The sequence below is a fragment of the Mus pahari genome, chromosome 8, assembly GCF_900095145.1.
Source record: "Mus pahari chromosome 8, PAHARI_EIJ_v1.1, whole genome shotgun sequence".
NCBI classification, from domain to species: domain Eukaryota; kingdom Metazoa; phylum Chordata; class Mammalia; order Rodentia; family Muridae; genus Mus; species Mus pahari.
In genome coordinates, this window is record NC_034597.1 from 79,717,703 (window position 1) to 79,733,689 (window position 15,987).

General features: G+C 34.7%; 1 non-coding gene across 1 annotated transcript; it reads left to right on the plus strand.

Annotated features, from left to right (window-relative positions):
* Positions 1 to 856: 856 nt before the first annotated feature.
* LOC115064618 lies at positions 857 to 982 on the plus strand. The gene has a single exon (XR_003844449.1). It is a non-coding gene; the product is annotated as a small nucleolar RNA SNORA17 (small nucleolar RNA).
* Positions 983 to 15,987: the final 15,005 nt, after the last annotated feature.

Sequence of the window (15,987 nt, forward strand, 5' to 3'; positions counted from 1 at the left end):
ATGTTTATCTTAAGGAGATCTTAAATCAGATTTTTCTACAGTATGCAAAACAGTTTATAACTTTAGACCCTAAGTAGTCTATATGTTTGGAGAATTGTGTTGTCCGTATTATCACACTTTCACTATTTTAATGGAAAATATCTAGCTTTGACTGTCCCAATAGTTTAAATTTTGTTCACTTAGGAATCATCATTAGTTAGGGTCAACATTTTAAATACCGAAAGGAGCAAAATAAATGAAGTAATCCTCCTCAATTTAAGCACTATTTATATGCTTAAAAGAGTATTATTTCTCCTACTTTGATACAGTAATACAACTTTCAAATCCTTCTAAGCATAACACTGTTTTGTACCTTCCACACTGGATGCTTTTTTAACCTATCATGTTAATTTTTTTGCTCTCTGGAAGTTTATTACTGCAGATATATATATATATATATATATATATATATATATATATATATATATATATATATATATATATATATATATATATATATACATATATATACACATACATATGAACAAAACATTTATGTTGTCATATGTAATGCCAATATATAAGAAACATTATAATTGTGTATTAGTGCTAAACATATTTATATTTTTATGTGATTGGAAATTTACTTCTGTAGTATATATGGACATCAGTCACCAGTGATTCTTAATCTTTAATTGTGAAAGAACTAGATGCTTCGACTATGTCCCCCAAATGGTCACCATTTCTATTGTCTTCTTCAAACCATGCATTTAACATTGAATTACTATAAATATTCAAAAATAATATTGGCATTTTCGTTTAGAAGCCCCGATAACTTCGTATAAATTGAACATTAATGAATAATTGTGTAAAACACTCTGCCTCTAGAAGCATTGCAGAAGTGAATGCTGGGTCACACGTGCAAAGGTAGGTGCCAGAGAGGAGAGAGGTTATATTTATGCTCAGTGTTCTCACATATGTGAATGATTAGTAGTCTAATGTGATCTCAAGATGACTACCAGTCCGGCACAGGGGACCTGGAAAGAGATCTAGACTGACATGAACACCATCAGTCTCGTATCCGAGACCGGGGAACGAGGCATAGACTAGACGAACCCTCCTAGAACACTAGGCCCCAAGGCAGAATGAGTTTAAGTACACACATCCTTCTGACAAGGGGCTAAATGGGTGGACTAGGAAAGGATCAAGTCTGAAATGACCATCAGACTAGTGCAAAGGGACCCAGACAAGGAGCTAGCCTGAGAGAACTATCAGTATGACACCACAATGCACAATCAGGACAAAACACTCCTGAGGTGACTCCAGAAACTCTGATGCCTTGGGTGACATTAAGAAAAGTAAGTTAAGTGGTGGAGAAATGGAAGAGATAAATGAAACGGAAGGATGTAAGCAAAATGAAGACAGGCAGAACTGGAGACTCGAAGGTAGTGAGGAACAGCCTGGTGTGAATAGCCTGTGACGCCACCTAGTGGCATCCTGGGCTCTGATCCATAGCCCTGCAGTTGCAGGGGTGAATATTATCACCAAAGGTCAGGCAGAAGTCCCTGGTCTGTACTGCTGCTCTTGGACATGTGGATATTTGACAGAACTAACACCAACCCTCATTTGGGCGTTGTGGGGAGCGGCCCTGAGGCATAAGAGCAGGAGAGTTAGCCTAGCCAGATACAGTACTCCAGAAAGCAGACCCTCACGTTAAAGAGTTATGGGTGATCCAGTCCTGAAGATGCAACCACGGGAAATCTGTCCCTACCTCTCCTCTCCTATAGGCCTCTCCTCTCCTATAGGGTGGCGTGGATGATGGAGAGATACTTTGCACCCTGCTCACCCCTCACCTGAAGCATATAGAAGCTCTTGCCCTGAGCTCATGAGAGCAGAATTACTGGACCTGCTATTCACCTGCCACAGCACCTCACCTCTTTAGCACGGTAAACCTGACCCTGGATAGCTGAGTTGCTGGTGAGTTAGCCCAAAGGTGTGAATGTGGCATAGCTAGAGAGCCTTTCCTTCTGCCTGCTGTGTGGTTGCATCGTTGACAAGAGATCCCCTTCCTTTTAGCCCTCATATCTGGAGGTGGGTTGGATATTTGACTCTAGGATCATGAGAAAAAGGAGAGCTTTTCCCCTCTTTTGCCTGCTGGGCAGTTACACAAGGAAGAAAGAGATGCCCTCCTACCCTCTTTTGTCCCTTGCCATCGATGGCAGCAAGAGAGCTTTGGTTTACCCTAACATCCACCCTATGCAAGGGATGGTCCTACAGAAGCAAAATCACAAGATCCCATAACACAGGGAAACAACAAGATATGGGAGAGGAACCCCAGTAAGGTTCCAGTACTGATAGAACAGCAAAAGTCAGAGGCACCATATCAGACCAAGAAATTATTGTTGTGAATATTTTCTAGCAAAGAAGGGTGAACAAAGGGTATGCTCGAATGTAATATTTAGCTGATGTGAAATTCACAGAGAACCAAATAAAAGTTTTGTAAAAAGTATGAAACGTGATCTGATTGCTTTGTTTATTGAGAGCTTTGAATATGTTTTCAAATAAAGCAAATACTTTCTTTCCCAGCTATTTTGATTTATTTTTACTTAAATCTCATACTTCTATTATTTTCTATACTATATGTTAGAAAAGATCATTAAATATTTACTATAAACTCTGCAATTTTAGTTTCTTTGAACTAGTTTACACATTTTTGAGTGTGGTATCTGTGAATTAATAGGATTGAATTTTGTACATTTCTCTCTGTTTCCACATTCTATATTGTCTGTCTTTCAGATGCATACACAAGTACAATACTTATATCTTCATGAAATCTTATACCTCCATGATAAACATTTTAAAACCTTAATTTCCATAAAAATTAAACCATAAGTGTTAGGTCAAAATGTTATTGAAACATGTAACATAACTCTCATACTCTCTCTTTTGACAAAACTTCTCTCATGGTTCCATTTAATTTTCACCAAACTACATATTTCCCCTCTATTTTGTGTTTAATCAGCTTCTGATTGTGGCTGTTTCTTTCACATTGATCAATATTTCAGAATTATAGAAAGACTTCTCTATTTTCTCACACAAACATATACATACAAACACACAAATCATTTCATTCTTTCTATCTATAATACCTAACAACATTCAGTGGGTATATATTATTTAAGTTGAAATTTAAACTTTTATTCACAAATTTCTACTTTATTATATATATTTATTATGTATCTGCTACATTTCAAAAATACTTCATATAATTAAACAATGAAAATAGATAATTTATATGTGAATGAAACACAGAAGTAAATTTTAATTGCTCATTCTGTTTATACTATTCTACTTTTTGTGATTCTAATATTCATTTCCATTCAAAAATTCCCAACAACACTTTTCTCTCAAACTCATTGTTTTATTTTATATATAGATAAAATGTGTTTGTGTGTGTGTGTGTGTGTGTGTGTGTGTGTGTCTGTGTGTATGTGTGTGTGTGTTTGGTGTTGAAATACCTATTGCTACTTATATATGTATCTTCAGGACTAAAGAGTATTTATCTATTTTTAAAGAGGATACATATAGTTTTTAGCTCCTATTATGAATTAATAAAATATGTAGTAAATTATAAATTTTTATGAATTTTTTCTTACATTGATGATATATTAAAGCCATACTTATTTAATTGTGATAAAGTCAAAGATTCCAGAGACAATAATTTTTATTTCTGTTACATAATGTCATGGTTTGATTTTGTTTGTTTGTTTATTTTTTGGTTTTTCGAGACAGATTTCTCTGTATATGTAGTTTCTTTTTCCAAATACACATTACCAACCTAACATTGTAGCTTTCAAGAGGACTGGCTGCCTTAGACTCATGTGTTGGATCATTTAGCGCATAAGTTATGGCACTACTAGGAAGGGTGGCCTTTTTAGAGTAGGTGTAGCCTTGTTACAGGAATTGTGTCACTGTGTTGTAGGCTTTGAATTTTTTTTTTTTTTTTTTTTTTTGGTTTTGGTTTTTCAAGACAGGGTTTCTCTGTGTAGCCTTGGCTATTCTGGAACTCACTCTGTAGACCAGGCTGACTTCAAACTAAGAAATCTGCCTGCATCTGCTTCTCAAGTGCTGGGAGGCTTTGAATTTTTAATGCTCAAGATCTGCCCAGTGTGGAAAGTGAATCTCCTTGTTGCCTTCAGATCAAGATATAGAACTCCTGGCTCCTGCAGCACCAAGTCTGATGGCATGATCCTTTGCTTTCCACCAGGATGATTATGGATGGACGCCCTGAAACTAAAAGCCAGCCAGCCAGCCCCAACTAAATGTTTGCCTTTAAAAGAGTTGCTTTCATCATGGTGTAACATCACAGCAATAAAACCCTAAGAGAGAAGTTGATACCAGGGACTGGAATATCGCTAGGATAGGCCTGACAATTCTTTTATTGAGAAGAGTATAGATTTGGGGACTTTGGGCTAAGAAAGCTGTGGATTCTTTCCAATGGGCCATACTAGCAGGAACGTGGATTCTTTATAAAGGGCCGTACTAGCAGGAGCATGGCAGATAGTTTTACCTAGGGTGATTCGAATTCTGTGGGCTGGCTTTAAAAACTTCCAGAAAAGAGGAATATTAGTATGTTGCATAGAGATCATTGACGAGGTGAAATCCTCTGGGAAGTGTTTTTGTAGTACACAAATACATTGTGCTTCAGAGACAGACGTTGTGCTGCCAGCTGGACTTGGTAATGTGAAAGAATCACCTAGATAGTAGTGCTTTTGCAGTTGTGAAGCGGTCAGGCAGAACCACCAAGGCTTGGCACTGGGAAAGGACATTGAAAGCCATTGGTACAGTACAGGATTTGCCTCATGGCAGTTTACAGGCCATGACTGAAATGGTCATACAAAATTTGAGGCGTAGCACCATGAAGAAAGCATATGACAGACTTTGGTAAATTTTGGTAAAATTTTGGCCTGGTTGCAACAAATGTACTTGCCAGTACCACAAACTAATCAACAAGAATAGCAGCACCAGTAGAGTTGAGTTAGCAGGGCCTATAGTGCTACAGAATGCAGAACTGGAGAAATGACCCAAGTCCTGTGGAGAAGCCCAGACAACCATGCATAAAACCCAGACATTGGATCAAGAAGCTGTGAATTATAAGTTGCCTTGGAGACTCCAAGGTGTTCAAGATGCCGGAGGCGTGAAATAGCAGCCAAGGAAAACTGTTAGCAAGGAGTGTAAGCAGCCCAAGAGAAAGAATCTTGTCAAGGTCAACAAGGCTGAAAGAAGTTGAACATTAGACATAGAGATGAAAAGATTGGATTGCCCAGCCATTTTTTTTCTTGTTGTTGCTGTTCTTGCTTTGGTCTAGAATTTCCTTATTATGATGTTTTTGAATGAAATTTTATATCATATGATGTTGAAGGTATATGACTTTAAAGTGAAATTATCTAGTTTCTTTGGGAACTCAATTGTGTCATGTGATTCTTTCTTTTCTTTTTTCTTTTTTTTTTTTTCTTTTTCTTTTTCTTTTTTCTGGAAACTGTCTTATAGGAGAATGCTTTGCTGAGAACAGGAACATGATGTTTTTCTGGAAGGTGTCTAGAGAAAGGATTGTAATGTTTTGCTGGAACAGATGGTTGAAAGGACATGAGATATTTACAAATGATATATACACATCATACAAAAATCTGTGGATTATGCTCTGGCATTAGTTTGTCTTGACACTCTTTGCTGGTTGTCATTGGGCTTTCCTGACAATGGTCTTCACTGATGATGCTCCAGCACTGGTTCACCTTGCCTTCTTCCCTGATTATTTCTTGTCATGACTTCATAGAAGGAAATACACCAAAGATATTATGATATTCTAGCATCTTCTTATGGCTTCCACAAATTCTGGCCAATTGGCAGAGCCTCACAGATATTTCTGAATCAAGCCACCACTACTGATTTGTGTGAACTGAACTTCTAATATTCTGACATTGAAGGTTGGAATCAACCCCAAAGAACTATGTTTAAACAATTCCACAACCCCCTAGACCCTATTAACCATTTTTATAACCTATGCCCTTTTTATTACCTGTGGTAGGTATGGGGCTAGAAGAGAGGATAAGGCATTTAAGAATACTTATTAGTCAATCATCAGATTGAGCACAGGGAACCCAATGGAGGAGTTAGAGAAAAGACTGAAAGAGCTGAAGGGGTTTGAACCATCACTGGAAGAACAAAGATTTCAAACAACCAACCCCCCACAGAGCTCCCAGGGACTAAACCACCAACCAAAGGGTACACGGAGGGACCCATGGCTCCAGCAGCATGTGTAGCAGAATATTACCTTATCTGGCATCAATGGGAGGGGAGGCCCTTGGTCCTGTTAAAGGTCGATGCCCCAGTGGAGGGGAATGCTAGAGAGGTGAGGTGGGAGTGGGTGGGAGAGCACCCATAAAGAAACAGGAGGAGGGGGATGGAATAGGGGTTTTGCAGAGGGGAAATCTGGAAAGGGGGTAACATTTGAAAATTAAATAAAATATCCAATTAAAAAAAGAGAAAAAAGAACACTTGCTAAAATAAGTATTGAAAAGTTTAAGCCTATGTGATTTGTTCTTTGATTTTGATATTATTTGGATTTTTTTGTTTGTTTGTTTGATTGTTTGCTTTTTTTTTTTTTTTTTTTGAGACAGGGTTTCTCTGTGTAGCGCTGGCTGTCCTGGAACTTACTCTGTAGACCAGGCTTGCCTCGAACTCAGAAATCCACCTGCCTCTGCCTCTCAAGTACTGGGCTTAAAGGTGTGCGCCTATAGGGTATTACATTTAAAAGATTACATAAATCTCCAAAAACGTTGAACTTTAGACTTTTAAACATTGTTGAAACTGCGCACGACAATGGGGACTTTTGAATTTGGAAAAAAAAACGTGTTTTGCCGTATGTGATGGCTATAGGCCTGTGAGGGACAGGGAGTGGAATGTGCTGGTTTGAATCGGTTTGGCTCCCAGACACTCATGTGTTTGATGGCCTGGCCTATAGTGAATGGCACTATTAGGAGGTGTGGTCTTGTTGGAGTTGTTGTAGCCTTGTTGCAGGAAGTATGCCACTGTGAATATAGTCTTTGAGGTTTTTAGGCACAAATTCTGCCTAGTGTGGAAAGAGAATCTCTTCCTAGTTGCTTTTAGGTCGAGTTGTACAACTCTTGGCTCCTCCAGCACCAACTCGCCTGCAAGATGCCGTGCTTCCACCATGATGATAATGAACTGAAACCCTGAAGCTATAAGCTAGTCAGCCTCAAGTAGATTTTTGACTTTATAAGAGTCACCTTGGTCATGGTGTATCTCCTCAGCAATAAGACGCTGTGACACTTTGTTTTTGGGTCCAGGTTGGTTTCTTACTCTTTTTTAATTGAGTGTTTATTTTTGTTTGTTTTTCCAGTTCTGCATATCAGCTTGAGGGAACTGAATTTAAATAGGCCATTTTAATACTTTGCAATTAAACAGAATAACACTTTGTTGAAAACTACAAAAATATGAAATTATATGCATCTGAAAGCTTTCTAAGCTAGTAAAATAAGAAACAAAATCACTTAGTAATTGAAAATGTGTTACGCACATGAATCTATTTTTATGTTTGCATATTTTCTGTTAAAAATAAATTATAAGCATAAAGTATATGTCATAACTATCAACAATTATCAATATTGTATAAGTGGTCAGTTATATTCTTGTAATATTATCTTTTCATAACATGATTTTACAAATTCAACTTCATTTTTCCCTTCACTTTCATTCCTGATTTTTAAAAAATGAATTTTAGGCAGAAAATGCAATTGTATATTAGTTAAGACATGGTTATCAATTAATTTTTGATTCTTTGATATTTAGGAATTAGGCTTCCAATTCTCCATTGATAAGTTTATCCAGAAATGCCAGCTGACTTTTATCCTCACAGAGGGGAAATAATTGAATTTCTTCAATACTTGTAATAAGCACCTACCATAGTTAGGTACAAGTGATTCACAGACAGAGAGGAGTGGGCAGAGGAATTCAGAATATCTTTGTGACAGGAATTGAGAAGTTTTGTTAAGACTTTCAGGGAGAATTCTAACAGTCTCAAAGGCATGGGAAGAACTTTGGTACATCACATAGGAACAATTGATGATTCATCTGTGGAGGTACACCTTTTATAAGCAGCCAGAACTAAAACCTTAATTTTCTCCTGTACATCTAGGAAACTTAGCCTAATACTTGTGAAGGAGAAATTTGCTAAGGAGATACCATGCCAATGGTAGGAAAAAAATATGTTGATAAGTAGATTTTGAGCTGAAAGTAATAAATTGTTTACAGAGAAGGATGAGGTATGCCACAGCATTAGGAGATAAATGTCAAAAAAGACAAAATATAAAACTTCTGGCCTTATATAAATTAAAGTTCTGTATACTTTCAAAAATGAGTTCATGTAATTATAGATGAAATAAAACAATAAAGAACTATGAAACAAAATAGAGTGCTATAAACACAATGAAATCTGTAATTGAAAAGTTTGAGTTAAAGGTTTTGGGAGTTAGCATTGATGATACCTTCTGTAGATATGACTGTGAGTCCTGAATATTTCTATTAAACCTGATCATTTTTCTGTGCTAAATGCTTAAGATTACATATTATTGCTAACACAGTAATACCTTAAACATACGTAGAAGAAAGGATGATTAGGGAATATAGGGAAAAATGAAAAGTCGTGGAGAGGGATCACTGAATAAACACTATTACAGTTTATACTGCTGAAAAGTCAGATCAAATGAAAGGTCATAAATATTGAGAAGATGATACATTGAGAAGATTGACAATTTAAGAATCTTTATGGAGTGAAGATAAAAGAGTCTGGAATATTGGAAGAGAATAATCTAGAATGAGAAAATATAGAGGCTTTAGAAGGGAAATTGCTTGCCTCTTTCAACACCTGTGTAGTTAAAAATTAAAGTGTATCATAAAAGTTGAATATCTAGCATCCTTTCAGAAGCCACATTTTCGTGACCCAATAGAAGACTGTAGTACATTCCATGCTTGAGATTACTTGGACCATGAATTCCCTGTTTTATCAGTGGGAGTTCAGTGACTTGCTCTTTTTGAAGGCTGTCACTTGTCTTGTTATGCATTTAGATTTATAAGCCTCATAATATGCTATTCTTGATATGGAAGAGAAAAATAGTATTCTTTGGTGGACAAGAGTTTTTATTTTATTTTCCCTTCTCTCTCCAACCCTCAGTTCCTTGCTGCACCCCTCAATTCACGATTGACTTTCCTATATTAAATGCCTTCTTACCACTTATCCCCCTACAGATAGGTTAGTAAAGTTCTTGTTTTCACCAGAGGAACAGTTTTTCACAGGAGAGAATGTTTGACCAGCAGCTCAGAATGACTGGAAGGGATATTTCTCTTCTGGATCTATTCTGTTCTCAGTTCATAAAAGGTTTTATTTCCTTTGTAAGACCTACACCTACATAAATTTCAAGTAACCTGGGAAAGAGTCCCTGAGTTCCCACCAATAACTGAGGAGTTCTTGGCCACTACCCTCTTTGAGGCAGGCTGACTCGGTTCTTTTCAAAGGTATTGCTCATCCTAATTGGCCCTGCTCCAGAAGGATGCACCTATATCCTATATAGTGCACTAGAAACATGACCTAGTGCATAACAATAGAGAGAAAGAGACAAAGAAACAGAGACAGACAGAAACAGATAGAGAAAAAAATAATGCAAGCTAACTGAAATACTTTGTACATACTGTGGAATCTGAAAGAGTAAATACAAAACAATGAAGATTTTGTTTTGTTTTAATGTGAGGGACTGATTGCTAACAATGGTGAGTGCAGGCTACCTGATGTAAATCCACACATAAGATGAAGCAGTAGAGAAAATGTGGTAAAATTTTCTCTGTGTCTCCTTATCTTTCACTTGAATGCCAACTATGAAACTATCTATTCCCTGGTACAGATTCACGTCATTGTTGAAACATGAACTACTGCTCACTTTTTGAGTTATTCTGCTCTGAATCCAACCTCCAAAGGCAGAAAACCAACTTTAAATATAAAATGAGAAAACTGAGCATATTTTAACAAAGATAAAAGATGTTATTGGTATATTCTACAAGATGTTATAAAGGTTGTAAAAGAACTAAAACTCAAGACAGTCATTTCCCATACATGTCCTTGTGGCAGTATCATTTTAGGAGACTCATGATGGTTAGTGTGGGAATAAAAGACAAAGAGAGGGCATGAGACAGATCAAGTGTTGTGTAGTAAGCTTACTAGATAGAAAACAAACATGTGTTTAGTTTTTCAGTATATCTCTGTTCTTAAATAACTTATGTACTTGCTATTTGCAGTTTGCTCATTTGAAATGACTCGGTGTATTTTGAAATTCTCCTAAGATATGCTGTCAAATCATACAGAAAATCTTGCGGAACTTTTGTAGAGATTTTGGATTCCAGAAGAAATAGTCCATGCTCAATTACTTTTATATACATAGTGGTAATATTTGAATTATTATAATGAAAAATATTAGATTTATGTAGATGCAAAAAGAGGAAGATGAATTTTTATTACATAATATTCTTTTAACACTTTAACTGAATGATAATTATTACATATTTTCCTTTAGTTTAAAACAAAGTACTTTATTTTTCCTAATGTAAAAAATACACTTACATAAAAAATAAAAATAACAGGATAAACTTATAATGTAGAAATGACATTGATAAAGGGAAGGAAGCCCTTCTTTGCATGTAGGTAGTACACATTAAAACACAATACACAGCAAAGGTATTCCAAAAATAATGCAGAATGAGAAACACAAACCTTTCAATTTTATGCTTTCTTTTTTGTACTTGACATACAAATCTGTTTTGAAATACTATTTTACATGTAAAAATCCAAGCCATGTGTTAAAGTGCACTATATGGAAAATTGTGGTCGAACAACAGAACCAATATAAATCAAGTAAGGAAGTTTCTTACTTGCTAGATGAAAGCAAAGTAATATTTACATGATTTAGTGAAAAATTAGATTTAGTAATTTTAGCTATTACTCTATTTTAAGCCTTTAAAAATCTCTGTTTATTCCTTAACACTTCATTCACCCTATCCTACCCGGGCAACAGTATATGCAATTGTGTAGTTTAGGAACTAAAAATTCAAGAAGTGAGAATTATGAAAATATAACTTGAGAACCACAGTGTGTGTATGTGGAAATATGCTTGTATGCATGTGTGTGTGTGTGTGTGTGTGTGTGTGTGTGTGTGTATGTGTGTTTGTCTGAGAATTTATCTTAGTCTAAGAACACCAGTGTTTTAAGACATTTCTAATTTCATAGTATAAGCGTTGTACTGATAAAAGTAAAATCAAGTAGTGCATTTTTGTTTTATTAATTTATCTATGACATAGGAATTTCTACTGAGGAAAGGGAATACAATTGTTTTTAAAAGTTAAGAAATGAAATTGCTAAAGGGTTGTCTCATGCTTTATTTGGTGTGTTTTGAGGACAATATGGCACATTTAACTGTCAGTCACATAGGTAATGTTCATTATCCCTATGTTACAATAGTAAAATATTATATATTATTATATTATCATATTAGATTTGTATCTTAATCTTTGTAAAGCTATCACTTAGAATAGTAACATTTTACTTTCTCTTACTTCAGAGCTTCCATTGCTCTTTGTATTCAAGGTTTTCTGAAAAATGATAAATGGCCCCAAATTAATTATGAATGATCATGTTTTCAACTCCAAACACTGAGAACATTCAACCTCCCTTGTCAAGGTTGTATGCTGCACTGATTAAAAGATAGTTGACAGTGAATACTCTAATGTCTTTCCCTTGGAAAACTGTTAGTTACTCATAACACTATTAAAATTATTTTTTTTGTAAAATTCAAGCAATATTTTAGATTGCTTTTAATACACAAGAAAGTGTTATTTTCTAATTTTGAATAATAAATCTGATTATGAAACAGTTTATGTTATTGATTCTGACACTGACAAATCCAGCTCTTCACTTGAAATTAGCTGGTAAATTTGAAACTACACATGGAAATTGTATATATTTTCAATTACTTTCATGTTAAATAACAGCAAATTTGTATTGTAGCACAGTGGAAGGGTTATTGGGGCTAATATTTATAGTTTAACTAATCAAGAACATGCTGCCTATTGGTGTATGCAAGGGTAAAGCATTGCCTTTCAATTCATTTCTATATAATTATAGATAACTTTTAATAGTCAGTAATGAATTTTAAAATAACCTGAATTCTTGAGATCTCTCAGACACTGAGTCACCAACCAGGCAGCATGCACTAGCTAGTCTAAGACCTCCAACACATATACAGCAGAGGACTGCCTGGTCTGGCCTCAGTGAAATAAGATGTTCCTAACCCTCAAGAGACTTGAGGCCCCAGGGAGTAGAAATCCCTTGTGTGGGGGGGAGTATAGCATCCTCATGGAGACAAGGCAGAGGAGGAATGTGATGTGGAACTGTTGGAGGGTGGCCTGCGAGGGGGTAAAGGCTGTATTGTAAAAAAATTAAAAGTAATAGAAATTATCATTTTTATGTGTAAGAATTACTTCCAAATATCTTCATGTATCCTCATTTGTACAATTATCAGTATCATAGTAGTCTCCGAGTACATACTATTAATAAATTAATATTCTATTAATAAAAAATGTGGGGAGCACATTTTATTCTTACATTTTACTGAACAGTTGACAACAAAGTTAAGACTGACAAAGGACAGTGATTTTTAAACTTTCTTTTTAATTTAACTAAATATATGCAAGCACTTTGAATTTTTAACATTGCTTCTAATTTAACACATCAATGGCAAAGAATACTCATTTTTCTGAGTAAACTTATTTTTAATCATATTGATTCAGAATGACATAGTTCAATTAAAGGTGTTTTCACAGTCAAAGTCTCTGCTCTTCCTTTCTCCATTATCTTCTGTTTACATTAATTTGTCTCCTAATAAATTGCATACTTCTTTATTCCACTTACTATAAATGAAGTAAGATTGCATAACATAATTACCTAAGAACAAATCAAAGAATTTTTATAAAATGTAACTAACTGCTGTCTTTAACTTTTTACTGAAATTAAATATTATTATTATTATTATTATTATAAAGATTAGGTTGTTGATTCTCATGTTTTATCAGCTTGCTCTGAGGCAATCCTGATTGCACCAGTTTAAGAATAACATCCAGCAGGAGTCATAAACTCTGATCTTGGTAGACTGAGCACCATCCTTTATCTACGTTCTCATAAATATAAAGATAAAATACAGACTCAGCTGGAGGCACCCTTCAGCAATTATTTCTCCTATGATCCTCACACCTAGATAACAGGCCACATTCAAAGAGACTTATGCTTTCTGATAGAAAGATTCACAGTATGCGGTCAGCCTAGCTGCATATCATGCTGACATTTCTTACACAGACAGGTTTTGGCGTCTTGTTAATTTAAAAGGTTCTACTACTTTTAAATGGTTAACTATAAAGATTTCAAAACTTTTTGTCCAACTTTGCTTTTGTCATCAATATGCTCAAAGAAAGAATAAAGGCATCTGGCCGAAGTGATAATTATACTATTTACATACTCTGACAATTCAGAGAATAGTTAACATTTTTGTCTAATTAAAAGGCATTACAGTGAACAGTATGCAGAGTAATATATTTATTAAGATTATTTATAAATAAATGTGGTTATTCCATGTCCCATAGTATTATGGTGTTTACAATAGAGTTTGAAGGTAGAAATATTTACTCATTATTACTCTCCAGTGTCTAAGGAGCAAACACTTCATCAATTCCCTGTTTTACCAGCAGATCTTAATGCAGCTTAGTTCATAAGTTTACATTATTATTTTGCATTTCTGTATTGTTAATATTATTATTTGATTTCTATGTAGTCACGTTAATTGCAAATTCCTACTGTGATATCATATAAGTAAATTTTTTAAATCCTTCCACAATTTTACTCTTGAGGAATCCTTAAGCTTTACATTACCTTGACCTGAATTTAACTGTAAAATATTATGAAACTATTTCTCTCAATTCATCACAATTGTCGCATTCAGTGATATTGCTTTTAGTGTTCTGTAACTGAACTGTGTTAAAAAAAGAGTTATCATTTTTAATATTGAGGCAGGAAATTTCATGCAAAATATTACCTGATGATAAGAGACCTGAAAGTAAAATGTTACCTTCATGAATGAAACCCAGGTTTTCTATAATCAGATAGCTCCTAGTTTAAGGTTTTTTTTTGTAATTAACCAGGTTCTTCCTACAGAGTTTTTGCTTTATAGCATGTTGTCTTCATTCCTCTAAAAATTATGTTTATGACAGCATTTGTGTTACTCTTTACAATCAGAAAGCATAGCAAAAGAGATCATTTTGTTCTCTACTATAAAGGAAGTCTTCCACATAAGACTAAATGAAAGACATTCAAATAGAGGCGAATACCTTTGTTGTCAAAAAGACCTGTTGAAATGCACGTCCTGACACTTCTGTTCTGAGTAATTCATCAACTTTCAACTGTAAGAATGGAGAAAATAAAATCTAGTTTACAGGATGCTGACTTAGGAGTTTTCGTATTTTGGTACAATTCAATATAATTGCAATTTGCCTTCTTAAAAATCAAGTAAAATAAGAAAACAGCTTACATAATAAAGCAAACAGACTACGCAGAAAAAGACAAAGGCAAAAGGAGAAATGTATATTTCATCTAATATTTATTCTTGTCATTAGGATGCCTCAGCTCTCCTGTGTCAGAGGGAATGAAGAAGCACTTTGCCAACAAAGGAACTTTTTCTGGGTATAGAGAAACCAGTTTACAGTGTAAGCTTCTGTTTGTCTTTCTTGTCTATTGGCACATAGTAAACATAACTTTCCTTACTGTGTCCGCATTCTGCGTGATCAGAATCAGGCAAAATGCTGAAAGACTTTAGACTAAAGCATTCTAAGAGGTTAAAATAGAGGCAACGGGATCTCATAAATCATTTGTGTGAACCAGTATTGTTAGCATAACACTTTATTGCACAGGGTACATCATTAGCCACATTAGAATCTACTTTTTTATTTCTTTTTAAAAAATTTCAAATACTTTAATAAAAGGTGAAGGCCACTAATTGTTTCAGAAAACATTTTCAAAACAGACTTTTATAAATTAAGACTTAAATACTACTCATATATTTAGTTATTCCAGAATGAACAGATTTCAGAGAGTTAACATACATTGAAATCTAAACTAAATAAATTTTAAAATAGTTTTATGGACTGAAGATGTAATTTGATTGGTAGAGTGTTTGTCCAGCACACACAAAAATCCTGAGGGACTCTGCCAGTGCCTGACAAATACAGAGGTGTATGTTTTAAGCCATCCATTGGATTGAGCACTGGGTCCCCAGTGGAGGAGCGAGAGAAAGAACTGAAAGAGCTGAAGGAGCTTGCAGCCCCATAGGAGGAACAACAATATGAACCAACCAGAACCCCCAGAGCTCCCAGGAACTAAACTAGAACAGAATTTATTAATAGAAAAATCAAGGAGCATTGACCAGGATTTGCCTTGCAATTCCATATTATGTACAAAGATTATTATTAAATATAAAAACTAAGAAATCATTATTTGACAATATCCTTAAGGAAAGATTAAGTTACAAAGCCTTTTTGTTATTGTTTATCCTTTTGTGTAAGGTTTAAAATTTGATTTTATCACTAAAAACATATTTTTCCATATTATTCAGATAGTCCTATTATTTTAAAAATAATTGTTATTAAAACAAAAGTATTTAACTAAAATATGTAGGCAAGAAATAAGTCTACAAGAACATTCATTAGACTATCATGAACTAGCTATATATATATTATTCTCCAGGAACATCAATCAATGACATTGTGCTAACATTGGAATGCAGAATGCAGGGTATGAATATAAGAATAAAGCTCTAATGTAAGATTTGGAAGTAAATATAGGTA